Source organism: Penaeus chinensis, chromosome 32 (genome assembly GCF_019202785.1).
Source record: "Penaeus chinensis breed Huanghai No. 1 chromosome 32, ASM1920278v2, whole genome shotgun sequence".
NCBI lineage: Eukaryota > Metazoa > Arthropoda > Malacostraca > Decapoda > Penaeidae > Penaeus > Penaeus chinensis.
The window spans coordinates 13,598,060-13,613,893 of record NC_061850.1 but is presented as its reverse complement, the minus strand read 5'-3'; the positions used below and the strand labels follow the sequence as shown (position 1 = coordinate 13,613,893).

General features: G+C 37.5%; 1 long non-coding RNA gene across 1 annotated transcript; it reads left to right on the top strand.

Annotated features, from left to right (window-relative positions):
* The first annotated feature begins 4,785 nt into the window (after positions 1-4,785).
* Positions 4,786-13,742, top strand: LOC125042572. Its single transcript, XR_007116360.1, has 3 exons — positions 4,786-4,929; positions 12,394-12,477; positions 13,709-13,742. It is a non-coding gene; the product is annotated as an uncharacterized LOC125042572 (long non-coding RNA).
* The last annotated feature ends 2,092 nt before the right edge of the window (positions 13,743-15,834 follow it).

The window sequence follows — 15,834 nt, the reverse complement described above, 5'->3', positions numbered from 1 at the left end:
GGGAACCACAGCCAATTAGTAGCGCATTTTAGCGTTATAGTCTCTCCATGCCATAACTGCACATTTTTTGTTATTCATATTAATTTCCAAGGCTAGAATATGCGCTGCCGTTTTTCTCTCACCAGATGTTGCGTCATTCATTTCCTATCGGGTTTTCATTCGCTGAAGCTTTCGCTAGCGGATATTTTAGGTTTTGCACACAAACACACACACATAGATATGTATATTTATATATATGTGTATAAATACATATATATATGTATTTAAATACATACATACAACACATGTGTATATATATGTATATATATATGTATTTAATACATATATATATATAAATTTATCTATGTATATATATATATATGTATTTAAATACATATATATATATATAAATTCATCTATGTAAATATATCTCTAAATATATATATATGGATACATATATGATATATATAATTCTGTTTCATGAATTATATATATATATATATATATATATATATTTACATACATGTAAATATGTATACACATTCATAACTCACAAAAATGCAAATAAGACCCACAGTTAATCAGCACCTACTCAAATAGTCTGAATACTCAAGCGACAGGTACTCATTAGCAACGCCTACCTCTAAGGGCACCGGGAATCCCTCCAGCTCTTACAGGTGAATCAACGAACCAGATGTCTGCTTCCTTTCCAACGATGTGACAGTGTGCTGATTTACGTAAATTCACTGTCATTGTATCATTCCTTAATACTCCTTGCAGGGCACTAATGGTCGTGTTGTAGCAATAACAATGGTCGTAATGATGATGATAATGAAGTGATATAATTTTTTTTAACAGTAATGATAGTGTATTGATAATGATAATGCATCGATGTACTGATAATAAGGATGGTGAATAAATATACTGATAATAATGATAAGATACTGAGAAGAATATGAATTACAAAAGGAATTAACAGAATATGTATGTATGACAATATTGATAATGATAGCTGAAGTAACAGTAGGAATAATGATAAAGATAATAATCATTAATATAACTACAAAACAATCTCATTGTTCATTAATTTAGTAATAATTCTAGACAGACAACAAAATCTAATCGTAAACTAAAACTATGAGTTAAGCAGATAGTCTCTTGATCTTGTTACATTGTTTAAAATGTACAACCAAAGAGTGTTCGATCCTCTTCTATCCTTTGCTCTTTTCTGTTGAATAGTTTTTCATCCTGTAATAGGATTTCACCTTGTACTTTTTCCTTTGTGATGTGTATCTGTTTCCTTATTTTTGTATTGATTCCTGTCCTCTATATTGGGTTAGATGCATGAGTGTAAGTTATTGGAAATTAATAAATATAATGGTTATTGTGAGATGCTAGATAATTTGGTAATGATCTGTTTATTTACTTTGGAGGTTGTTTCACCGATTCCGTGCTCTTAAAGTACAGTGTTTTTCCTACAACTTTTCCACTGTATTTTTTCTTATTTTTTCTTCGCGTAAACATTTTTTTCCTTCTTTAATTACCTGTCTTCTTCGTTCAAAGAAAAATATATATATATTATAAACACACACACACACACACACACACACACACACACACACACACACACACACACACACACACACACACACACACACACACACACACATATATATATATATATATATATATATGTATGCATGTATGTATGTATGTATATGTATATATACATATAAATACCTATATTTACACTATATTTACTCGTAACTCTTTGAATCACGCTTGTTATATCAAGTAAATCAGTGGTATAACAGACAACAGCATTCTAAAAAGAAAATTTCGATTAAAAAGTGATATACGATATATGATATAGAGAATGAAAGACATTTTATAAAAAGACAGTTGATAGATTAATCATAATATAAAAGCTGACAGGGAGTGAGCGAACGAGCGAGAGAGAGAGAGAGAGAGAGAGAGAGAGAGAGAGAGAGAGAGAGAGAGAGAGAGAGAGAGAGAGAGAGAGAGAGAGAGAGAGAGAGAGAGAGAGAGAGAGAGAGAGACACACAGATGGGGAGAAAGAGATTAATACAAGCATTGTAGTTATAGAGATAGACGAAAAGAAAGAAAAGAGTTAGCGAAATGGGAACTAATGGTGCCTATAATCTATTTGAGGGCAAGGGCTATTCTCCCCTCGTGTGCGTGATGCCAATACGGTTAATGAATTCTTTTCACGTCAGTGTCACTCGTAATCATAACTGTGTCCGATGTAAGATAAATTGACACATGCTCCTTCTTTGACTTTTTTGCAGATTACATTTTGCATATAGTTTTTGCATAGCTTTGCATAATGGTAAGCGTACGAGCTTCTCGGTATAAAACAGTAATACTTGCAATGCAGCGAGGAGAATAAGTAGAAAATGTGAATTACATTTGATTAAACAACTGATACAAATCTCAGAGAAAGTAACATAATGGTAATACCTATAATAACACACACACACACATACATATATATGTATATATATGTGTGTGTGTGTGTGTGTGTGTGTGTGTGTGTGTGTGTACACGTACACGCATACGCATACGCACACACACACGCACTCGCATACGCACGCACGAACACACATATATATATATACAGCATATATATATATATATATATATATATATATATATATATATATATATATATACACACACATATGCATATACATATACATATACACATATACATACATACATATATATATATATATATATATATATATATACGCATACTGTATGTGATTATATATAAATATAAATGTATATATATATATTTATATATATATATGTATATATATGTATATGAGTATACACACATATTCAGTCACACACTCACGAAGAATGTCATTCAAAATTAGTCTACTACTACTTCCTTACAAGCTTGGAAGGAAGAAGTACCTGTCAGAAGACTTCACGCACATCACCAAACAGGAGGTCGAAGAGGGAGGGGGGAGAGTTGTCAGTGTCATCAAGGGCAGGAAGCGCAAGGAAGCAATGGAGGATGATGGGGAGAAGGAGAAGCGCAGGGACCCCACAGTGGTCAGGCTTGGGGGAGAGAGAGAAGAGAGAGAGAGAGAGAGAGAGAGAGAGAGAGAGTGAGAAAGGAAAATAGAGATGCACGAAAACAGACAGACAAACAACCCCCCCCCCCCCCCCAAGCCTGGTGCCGCTGCCGATGCGAAGGCACCAGGCTGAAGAGTCAGGTTACAGGGCACTCGAACGGCCGCCGCTTGCCTTCCCGGGCGGGATCCGGCGCACTTTGTCGACATGGATGCGAGAATTTTAGAGAAGCCAGAGCACGTGTCGAGCCATTTCTTTTTGCAGTCATCTCTCCCTCTCTCTCTCTCTCTGCGCTGTTTTTATTGTGTTCATCCCAAGCGATATCTCACTCTTTCTTAAGATGTATCGCCCAGGTGCCGTTGACTCTGTTGTACTTAGAAGTTCGTGGTCTTAAGCTCACTTAAGTGATAAATGTAGACAATGGTGTTTTCAAAATTTTAGCTCGAGTTCAAGTTTGTGAGTGAGTGCCCTCACTACTGATAATATCCGGATCGGAAATGATTATCACTGAGATATGGTTATCGTCCTTCTTCCTTTTTCCTTTTAAAGAATTATGAAGAGCTCTCGTTGAATACATATATATTCATATATATATGTATATGTATATATGTATATATGTATATGTATATATGTGTATATATTTGTGTGTGTCTACTCCTTTTTCACTCTCTTATATCTCTATGGTTCTGTCAATCTGCTCCACCTCCTCTCTCTTTCTTTCTTTCCCCCTCTTTATCTCTCTCTTTCTCTGTCTTTCCTCGTTAAATACTAGTGTTTGCTTACCGTATTTTTATAACGTTCATCTGTGATTAATTGTCAATAATGGAATGCATAATATTTTTCGTGAAATAACTAATGCCCCGTGTCTCTAACTTCCAGACTGCTTCCTGTTTCTTTTTATCTATATTTATCTCGCACACATGGTCAGTTTCTTTTTTTCTTTTCGCCAACATGTCTCTCCCTCTGTTTCCCCCTCTTTTTCTACCTCCGTTTCCTCCCTTTCTTTTTTTTTTTTCTCTCTCTCTCTCTCTCTCTCTCTGCATTTTTAGCTTTCCCGCTGAAACTCTTTCTTGGCAGTGAGTGTTGCAAGCTTTTGTTTTCACTAATTAATGTGCACTGATAGTGTTTTTCCCCTTTTTGCTTGAAATTCTATTTACAGTTTCCCTCCTGTGGGTACTGTCGAATATATGCACCTGTTACGCTTCTTACAGGGGTGATGTCCTGCATTGTCACGCTCATTGCAGGGCCCGTGTTACCGTCCTCTCATCTGCCAGGAAACTGCTTATGGAGGGTCAGTCACGAGTTAGAATGTTGTTTTTTCTTTCTCAAATCGTCGTTCTTCTGTTAGATGATGAGAGTGTTGCGTATCCTTTACTCCTTTGCGTGTAGTTAGGTCCCGCTTCCTCTCAGCGTGCAGTGGGCGGAGCAAACTACCGCTTTGGAATCCTCGAACAACCTCTTGCCAACATCTTACTACCGCGGTCCTCGTTCGTTCTGCGAGATAATTAATGACACGAAATGATTACCCATTTTATCTATTTTAGCGTCGATTCGTTACGCTATGTTTATGATTCATAAGGACCCCAGGTGACACTTTACATTACGTTCAACATCACCACTCTCTTGGCGGGCGTGACCGTTGATGATCGAAGGAATATGTACATATCAAACAATCTGAAAAAAGAGACGAAAAACATCGGAAAGATTAAAATAATCTCGTGGCGAGCACCTGGTGGCGCCGGATGCCAAGAGTGCCTCCAGCGGGCCGGTGAGCTAAGCAGGGCCGCTCGCATCACCAGTTGGTCTCTGCCAGTCTCCGAGAAGAGTCGCAACCATGAGGAATAAGTAAGTTGCTCTTCGAAGACAGATCAGTCCCCCCTCACTCACACAAACCTCAGATCCGTTTTCTATGTTCTTGGCCGAAGTGACTGCGAGTGACGATCAAATTTTTAAATACAAAAATCGAGAGAAAAGAAATCTTACAGTGTGTTTAACGATGAATACGGAAGGGAAAGAACAGTGCGACAAAAGACAAAACTTAAATTGAAAACGATGCGTTATAGGGTGCGGCGACGGCTGGAGATTAGTTTAATTAGTGACGTTTGACATTTTCATTTTAATTGGAACAAATTATCTTGTGTTTACTGCCGTCGCGTTCAATACTCCTCAAGCTTCTATAGTTAGTTGATATTTATGTTTTATTCGGAAACATTTTAGAAGGGCGTAGTTTCATCTCGTTTTCTGTTCGAAATGATCTGTGAGAGGAATTGCGCCTTCGCTTTCCATCGCCCTGAGGGAGAGGAAGCCGAAGACGGATAACGTCTCGGCCTCTTTGACGATTACCATATTTGGCCATCATGAAGAGAGATAAAAAGTATGACGTCTTTGTTATCGGAATTATGCTACATACTGACGAGCGAACGAATGGTAGAAATATTATTTGAAGGTTAGAGCCGATAATTAATTTTAAGATTACCTCTAATTTTACGATTTTCCCTTTGATATCACCTCACGATCTATCCACATCCGATAGAAAACGCAATATAATTCAAGTATACCCGTTCTTATTTACTGAAGCAGAAATCGCTTACGAAAAACAAAAGAATGTGCTCACGCGGATCGTGTGCGCAGCCAAAGTTATTCTCGGAAACCGCCGCGGCTTCACTTCTGCCGCCTCGCTCGCGCTGTTTATTTTGACGTGGATAAAGTAATTAAGAACAAAGGAAGTGGTCCTTGTTTTTTGTATATATATTTGTATATGTATATTTATGCATATTCATCTATCATGTTTAAATTATGGTTGATTAATGAATTTATTATGTTCTGCGAAAATTATTTTTTACATAAATTTACCTGTAATCGCGAAGAGCAAGTATTATGTTAACAAATGATTAATACTGTAGAATTTACGCTTCGCAAAATATATAAAAAAAATTACGTTTTGCAAAAATACATAAAAATTTACGTTTTGCAAAAATATATTAAAACAATTACGTTTTGCAAAAACAAAAAATAAAAATTACGTTTTGCAAAGATAAATACACAATCCACTCGTTTGAAAATAGACACAACATAACCTCCCCAACTCTCATATACAGAGACATATGAAACAAAACAAACAAACAAACACAATTAGATGCATAAACAAACAAAATAAACCACATACACCGATTAATAACTGAACAAAGTGATACATCATAGCTGTAAATCATACATGATACAAGTTTCCCGGATGTTCAAAGCGGGAAGCCATGGCACCTCTTGTTGATCGCGCGGGAAGGGGCTACGTCAGTTACGAGGTTTATTCGCTCTATTAGTTATGGGACAGTGTGCTTTATGATCTGTTATTATTATTATTGTTGTTGTTGTTGTTGTTGTTGTAGTTGTTGTCTGTGCAGTTGTTATTATTGCTTTTTCGCAGCTTTTCATTTTTGAAGTTTATTTATTTTACGTTTGTTGTTGCTAGAATATAATAGCCACCGGTGACGTAACGTGAATTAATTTTATAGAAATATATCTATGGTCATTATTATTCCTTTAGGAATTGTTGCTATTACTATATAAAATAGATATGAAAGTAATTACTATTAGCTCGCTAATGTCACTCCACACACGGGAATTGGATCGTTCACTGTCATTCAGATCTTAATCAAAGTTTTGATGTTGTGAAATCTACGGGGCAGATGCATGTCCCATCAACACGTAATAATTATAATCAGAATGAAAGACAAAACAAAAATAAAATTTGCATTTAAATTTACTCATTATGATTATTTCTCGATAGGAAAATTGACCCTTGATTAATGTTCAGTCCGAATTATTTTTTGCCATTTTGTCTTTTCACAATTCCACTTTACCCCCCCCCCCCCTCTCTCTCTTTCTCTGTCTCTGTCACTGTCCCTGTCCCTGTCCCTGTCCCTGTCTTTTTGTCTTTTTGTCTTTCTGTCTTGCTGTCTTTGTCTCTCTGTCTCTCTGTCTCTCTGTCTCTCTCTCTCTCTATCTCTCTCTATCTCTCTCTCTCTCTCTCTCTCTCTCTCTCTCTCTCTCTCTCTCTCTCTCTCTCTCTCTCTCTCTGTTTATCTCTCTCTCTCTCTCTCTCTCTCTCTCTCTCTCTCTCTCTCTCTCTCTCTCTCTCTCTCTCTCTCTCTCTCTCTCTCTCTCTGTTTCTCTCTCTCTCTCTCTCTGTTCTCTCCTCTCCCTCTCTCTCTCTGTTTCTCTCTCTCTCTCTCTCTCTCTCTCTCTCTCTCTCTCTCTCTCTCTCTCTCTCTCTCTCTCTCTCTCCCTCTCCCTCTCCCTCTCCCTCTCTCTCTCTGTCTCTCTCTCTCTCTCTCTCTCTCTCTCTCTCTCTCTCTCTCTCTCTCTCTCTCTCTCTCTCTCTCTCTCTCTCTCCCTCTCTCTCCTCTCTCTCCCTCTCTCTCTGTCTCTCCTCTCTCTCTCTGTCCCTGTCTTTCTGTCTTTCTGTCTATGTCTCTGTCTATCTGTCTATATGGCTCTCTCTCTCTCTCTCTCTCTCTCTCTCTCTCTCTCTCTCTCTCTCTCTCTCTCTCTCTCTCCTCTCTCCCTCTCCCTCTCCCTCTCTCTCTCTCTCTCTCTCTCCCTCCCTCCCTCCCTCTACTTCCCTCCTTCCTCCCTACCCTCCACACCCCTCCTCAAACCACCCACGCCAGTCTCCCCATACTCTCTTCTCCCCATTCTTTTCGCCTATTTACTTTGCCCTATCTTGGCCACAGTATCTCCCTTGATCACCGGGTCATTCTGTGTAACGACTTTTCCCCGGTGTGTCTCTCTCGCTGTATGGAGTCGTGCCAGCATTAAGGGTCATTCACACTAAGCAAGGATGGGTCTGTGATGGTGATGAGGCGAAGGTGGTGGTGGTGGCTGGTTGATGGTGGTGGTAAGTTATGATGGTGATGGTTATGGTGAATGTATGATGGTGAATTGATGATGATGGGTAGATGATGGACGGGGATTGATTATGAGTAACTGTTGGGGAAATAGTTGTAGTGGTGATTGATCAAGGTAGATGGTTCGTGATGATAGTAATTATGATGATGCTAATGACACTTTTCGCAGTTATGCAAACGTACGAAAATTAGATTAATGTTGATATGATGAATATCATATCCTGCGAATTCACGAAGAGGGAATAAACACCATCTCATTACCTCTCGTATATAAGAAATGTCTTCTCTGGAAGTTAATAGTTTTTGAACGTAGCTTTTGATTTAATGCGTCAGAAAGATTTGTTAAATATATTGTGAAAAAATACATGATTTCTGCACAGACGAAATTTCTATAGATAAAAATTTATCATATATCAAAACTTCCTACACTGGAAATTTAATAGTTTAACACAATAAATCCAAAAGAAAGGAGAATCATGTAAAATATCACGTTTTTATACGAGACAAATTCCTTAATATAGCCACGACGCCAAAGGCCTTCGTCAATAGCCTCAGGTATCTTCGAGTCTGCTCATCATCCCCACGGAGGCCGCACATGCAAGTAGCTAAGATAAGCTATCTTTTCAAGAAAGTGCTTCCCCTCCATCCCTCCCTCTAACCCGATAAAAAGGGGAAAAAAGTGTCACTCTTCGTCATTTATTTACTATTTTTGTTTTGGGTTGGCTAATTACCAAGACGAAGGTGTGGTCCGTGTCCGAATGCGTGGGCGAGTTAAAATAGAAACGCACTGATGGACATTTCTTTTTTTGAGTTTTGTTTTTAAATAGGGAGCTTAAAATTATTTCAGTCAAAATTAGGAAGGGCGCGATTTTTTCGGCATTTCAACGAGAAGAAAATATTCTGAATATACGCACTTGCTTTATTTTATTTCTGTTATAAAAACAAGTTTTAGTTAAAAAAGAAGAATTATTCCAATCTAACAAAGACATCTCACGTGGTAATAAAAAAATAGTGGGCATTTCTTAACCAAAGCTTTGGCATCCTATCAATAACTTAGATTCAATATGTTTATTTACGTCTCCAAACCTGGATGCGTCAGGAGGCCCGAATCTGTAGCCGCCAACTCTGACAGACGGAAACTCCGCGCAGTGAAAATAAATCGGTTTAGCTTCACAGTGGTTCCCGAACACCAGCATGCAACATGTCACTTCTTTTACGACAACAAACGCTGACTCATATCACTGACAGACATGATTAATTCGCTCCTGTCGAATGTTGATTAACTCTCTCTCTCTCTCTCTCAATGTTCAATGATGAGAGAGGGGTAATGATTTTGTAGTTGTTTGTCATTGTATGAAAACAAGGGAAAATATCTTGACACAGTCACACGACACACACACACACACAAGTATGTATGTGTGTGTGTGTGTGTGTGTGTAGGTATAGGTGTGTGTATATATATACATACACATATATACATATATATGTATATTCATATATGTGTATATATACATATATATTCATATATATATAGATATAGATATGTAAACATATATATATATACATATATACACACGCATTTACATATATGTGTGTGAATGTATGTATGTATGAGTATATATACACACCGTCCTTATGTATGTATATTATATCATTTAAATCACGTGTGGCCCCATGCCGATACCCTCTGCATTCCCGTGCGTTTGCTCGCGTGTGTGGCGTGGCCCTGTTTTGCAACTGCGCGGTTCGCGGCGCCCAGGATGCTTGGCCAAGATAAACAATGAATGCCCCGCTAGTCCCTCTCTCTCTGTTTTTTTCTTTCCTTTTCTCCCCCCCTCTCTCTCTCTCTCTCTCCTTCTTCTTCTTCCGCATCGTCCAAAGATAACTTGACATCTGATGTGTTTCCCGGTAGGGGGGGGAGGGGAGGGGAAGATTCCCTGGCACGATTGTTCGCCTGCCAGGAAAGTGCGCAATTGACAGCCGTCAAGAGGACTTTAAAGTGGCTGTTAAGGGTCCACACGCCAAGATTTTTTACTTTTATTTTTTTTAAGGATCAGTGGGTCATTACCGCTGCGGGTGTGTTTGTTCTCGTAATTCGTGAGCGTGTAAAACAAAAAATGTTTGTAGTATAAACGAGATGAGGTGTTGTTGGTTGGGGATGAAAGAGTACTTTTCGTTCATTCTGACAGCGAGAAAAAGAAAGTGGTATCAGTTGTGCGTGTGTTTGTGCAGAGAGAGAGAGAGAGAGAGAGAGAGAGAGAGAGAGAGAGAGAGAGAGAGAGAGAGAGAGAGAGGAAGAGGAGAAGAGTAAGAGAAAGAGAAAAGGAGGGAGGGAGGGAGGAAGGAAGGAAGGAAGGAAGGAAGGAAGAGAGGGAGGGAGGGAGGGAGGGAGGGAGGGAAGAAGAGAGAGAGAGGGAGAGCGAGATAGAGATAGAGAGAGAGAGAGAGAGAGAGAGAGAGAGAGAGAGAGAGAGAGAGGGGGGGGGGGGGAGGAGCGCGGGCTAAAATAAAATTGCGAGAGTGGAACCCTGAAGAGCAACCATATTTAGCCCAGTTCACTCTAGCCACCTGTGTCCAAGCACGAGACCAACTTAGCGTCGACAAGTCCCTTTATGCTTGGAAAAGATACATTAAAGGGCCAGATGATATGATACTGGGTACTGAACACGAGCACTGGAACTTGCAAAGAACATGGGCACTGAGGAATTGGTACTGGGAATGGACACTCGGGGACTGCCACTGAACATGACATTGATATTGTCTTAAACCTGGGTTTGTGGGATTGGCACGGAACAGAGGCACTAAAGTATTGGCATTAAACTCTGCACTGTGGTATTGGCACTGAACGCTGGGACTGCGGAACTGGTATCGGACAAGGACACTAAGGGATTGGCACTGAACACGGGTATGCGATTCACCCTCTATTAAAGTTAACTTCTGCGTCGGACGAAGTCATCGTGATACCAGATTTTCGCATGAAACAGATTATAGGCCTTATAGATATCGCTAAAAAAGGCATTTAACATTTGTTCGTTTTTTGTTTTTTTGTTCTCTCGATCTCTAAGATAGCAAATATATCCTCAATCTTTAATATTCAAAGATGGCAGCCGAATACGTAAAAAAATGACAACCCCGAATGCCATAGAATTAATATTTTATATCTAATTTCCTCTAAATCACGAAAATATACAACTGCGCAATGACTTTTTTAAGATTAAACTATTAAGCACGAATAAACTCAAAGGCTGGAAGATTTCATATGACATGAATTCGTTCTTTGATGTGTCGCGCCCTTCGTTTATTTTCAACTGAAGGCGGAAATGCGCAGTTTTAAAGGCGGTATTTTAACTATATGTCTTCTCTACATTCTAAGAAGGAAAGAAAAAAATGAAAATGATGTGAAAGTGTGCGTACGATGTATACGATGTAAGATAATTTCAACAGAATATTTATAATATCAAGAAAATCACATTTATACAAAATACATGCGTTTTAGTATTATTCAAACTCGAAGTAAGTGTCTCCGTATATAGCAATGCTGTCCTTTTTATCAATGCCATTCTAATTACAGTTTTAGTATTTTTTTTATGATACAGTAATAAGTCGTATAGTATATTATGAAAAAAAAAAAAAAATTCTGGTCATCTTGGAAAAAAAAACGATAAATGATCTTTTATCTATTCTTATATTTCATATTATTTTCTGGTCTTTCTGCTTAAATTTTCTTGCCACAAACACAAGGTAGTGATTTTTTTCTTGTAATTCTAAAAAAGCAAAAACAAAAATAAAACAAAAAAAAAAAGTCAATTAATCAGGGGTGAAATTTATTTCCACGGAGAACAAAGAACAGGGTCACTTTTATAGTCACATTAAATCCTGAGTCCACACATTCCTTCCTCTTTTTTTTTTAATGTATATTTAGTGCAGTTGTTTTCACCGTCCAAACAAATGCCACCTGCCGTCGCCAAGATGAAAGTACTCACTAATTTACGAATTTACTTTCTTGCTTAACTGACTTGTTTTTTCTTTACATTCCCTGCTTCAATATCTTGTTGTTGTTTTTTCTTTACATTTATATTGTTAGTTTATTATTCTTACAATTATCGAGCAATTTACTCTTTCCCAATTTAGTGCAAATTTCTTATTTATATCAGTATGCATATCCCTTTTCTCAGTGTGCTTATTATCGTATTATTATTATTTCTTATCCATACTTTTGTCAATTTTTACATGCACTTGCCCTTGTCAGTTTATTTTTTTATGTTCACTTGCTTTTTTTTATACCACTTGTTCTCACCCCTTTCTTTTTTGCTCTTTTACATTTCAGTTTTTAAGGTCTACTTGCTATTATATATTTCTTTGTTTATCATACCTTCTTGTTATTTATTTATGTCTTTTTTTCCAGGGCGTTGTTGTCTTTACTGATGGCCATGATGGTGCTGTTCGCACGCACCTCGGCCTGGGACATCTTTGATGATGATGATGACGAGTGAGTATACTTTGATCGGGGTCGCAATTTAAGTTGATTAAATACATAGTATTTGCGGTGAGGAGATATTCTTGATTGTTATTTAGGCATTGGCAGTATTTCACTTATTTTTTAAATTTGGCGCTCATAATTAGTGTTTCATGTATGCTAATTAGTTACGTTGACTAAGCTCCAGCTGGGGTTTCTAGTCTTGGGTAATCCGTATATTTCTAGTTTTATCAAACTAATTGGTTTCTATTTTAGTTAATAAGTAGGTTTCATGGTCTTAATTAGTTGGTAGGTTTCTAGTCTTGTCTAATTTCTAGTCGTAGCTAGTTGGTAATTAGTTAGTATCATTCCTAGATGATAGTTTAGGTTGAATAGTGGTTCTAACCATAGCTAATTTGATAATCAATCAATAAATTAAAATTAACTGTTGATTGGTTGTAGGTTAGGTTAGGTTAATACTAATACCACTAATACTAGAGCCACTGTCATTGGCTCTAGTATTGGCTGCAGCATTATAATAGTTATGCTTTACTTGGTGTGCTACAATCATGGTCAAAATTTTTGCCGAAAACTTTTCGAATTTTTGGGTTGTTGAATGTAATGTTTTGAAGGTCAGTGAAGTTAGCTGTATTACGTAGATGAAGTCTTATGATAATACTAACAAACAACATTTTCTTCATTTAGCCTTTACTTAGTCATTCGAATATTTCAGTAAATTAGGTTGGCTGTCTGGGGTGTTCAATTAATTTCATGCTTATTGATTAATTATATATGAAATGTTCCACATATATGAATAGGGAATATTCGTGTGTAATTCTAATGTGTTGGAAGTATATAGTTAGATATATAGGTAGAAAATCATAAACATAAACATACATACACCGACACAGACACACACACACACACACACACACACACACACACACACACACACACACACACACACACACACACAAATAAATAGATGTAGATAATAGGTATGTATGTTTACAAATAAATGCTAAGGATACTAGAAAACAGAGAATGAAGTGATAGGTAGATAGTGAGATGAACAGAATAACAGCCAGAAGAAACAGAATGATTGATATACAGATAAATGAAATGATAGGCAGAGAGGCATAGGCAGAGTGATAGACAGAGAGCGGAAGAGTAAAATCGCGGGTCGACGGAGTAGTGGGTAGACAGAAAGAGAGGCACAACACTTCATCTTCAGAATTATTTATCTTGTCCGCATTCTCTACAGTGATGATGATGATGAGGACGACGACATTGATGATGATGATGATGACGACGACGATGATGATGATGATGACGACGACGGGGACGAGGATGATGACGACGACGACGACGACGGGGACGGGGACGACGACGATGAAGATGATGAGGATGATGACGATGAAGATGATGATGATGACGATGGTGATGATGATGAAGATGATGATGGTGATGATGATGATGAGGATGATGATGATGGCGATGATGATGAAGATGATGATGAGGATGATGATGGTGATGACGACGAGGATGATGAGGATGACGACGACGACGACGACGACGACGATGATGATGATGATGATGAAGAGTAACTCCCAAATATTATTAAAATCTGTTAATTACACAAAATAAAATTAATTTTAAAAAGTCAACAACATCTCCCCAAAATGTTCAGTTTGTGACGTCACGAGCCCGAACAAGGGAAGTGGAGTTAAGCAAAAAACAAATTAATATCAAAAACTAACAAATGATCTTATTAATATCACTATTATAATTTTCGTCTTGTTCTCGTCCCTTTTTCGTTGTTTAGGTAATCGTCATTTTATCTGTCTCTTTTTTAAACTAACGTCAGTGGATTTAAGTCACCTTTAATTAGTTTTTATATATCGTTCATATGAAAAAAGAACGTCGAAGAAAATGGGAAACTGGAAGACTACCGGAGACTAGCATCGGACGGTCACCTTCCCAGATCAGCTGATCCTTAACACCAAAACACCAACGGAAAAAGAAATGAAAAATGAAAGTAAAAACAACAACACCAGACATCAGAACAATGAACAAATGGAACAACAACAACGATAGGAATATAAGATCTTGATTTCCTAAAAGAAAACGGTGACTTTCCACTCGTTCGCTCGTCTCTCTTCTTTTGTTTAAGATATAAGATAGCAAGAGATAAAAAGGAAAGAAACTTCGACAAACTGCCTCGCTATTAGCCGAGCCCAAAAATGATTCATAATTCTTCAAAAAGAGTTATGAATGATTAGGGAGATGTTCAGATAGATGAGTTAAGAGGTTTAGAAGTTTCTTGACCATAAATAAGATAATATCCAGGTGAAAAGCACCGCCGGACTCATGAGCCAAGTGTGTGCTCGCTATTTTGTACTATCAATAAATATTATAAAAAAAACACGTTGTATCTCTTCTCCCGAAAGAAAAAGAAAATAAAGATGAGAACCAAATGAGGTTTTTATTATTAATAATATTGTGTTGCTTATATTTCTTTGCAGAAAATAAAGACGTGTTGTTGATTATATCCTCCTTCAAAATTTTAATGGTAAATGTGAATATTTTCGGTAAAGGAAAAGTGGCGCATCTACCACCAGCTAACCCCTTTGGCTCTGTAATTCCCAAAACAACATTTTTAGAATACAATTCGCCTCAGTGTCCATCAAGTGCACAAAGCCACTAAAAGATAACCGAACTTAAAAAGGCATTACAAAAAAATTGCTTAAATGTAAATATTTCCACATCGCCCCCATTCTCTTTACACACACACACACACACAGACACACACACACACACACACAGTACACACACACACACACACACACACACACACACACACACACACACACACATTCGCAATCCTGGTCTTCCTCTTATTCAAAAATTTCCAGAGCAGAATGAGATTCAGATCGGTGTAAAAAAAAAAGAAAAAAGAAAAAGAAAAGGAAAAGGCTTTTTAGGAAATTCTAGATTTGGCTTTGGCGCTGAATTTCATATCAGTGCCATGCGCTGAACCCGAAAGTTTCGAAGGATGAAGTGCTGCTTCCTTTAGAACCTTTTCTAAGCTTATATGATAATTTTATGATTAAGAGCTTGCCGCCAGTTTGTTCTTTGTTCAACTGTGATACAATTGGCTTCCAGTCTTAACACACACACACACACACACACACGCACATATATAAACACACACACACACATATATATATATATATAGACAGATAACTAGATATAGAGGTAGATAGACAGAGAGATACACACACATACACACACACACACACACACACACACACACATATATATATATATATATATACATACATATATATATATACACATATATATACACATATATATGTAGATACATTC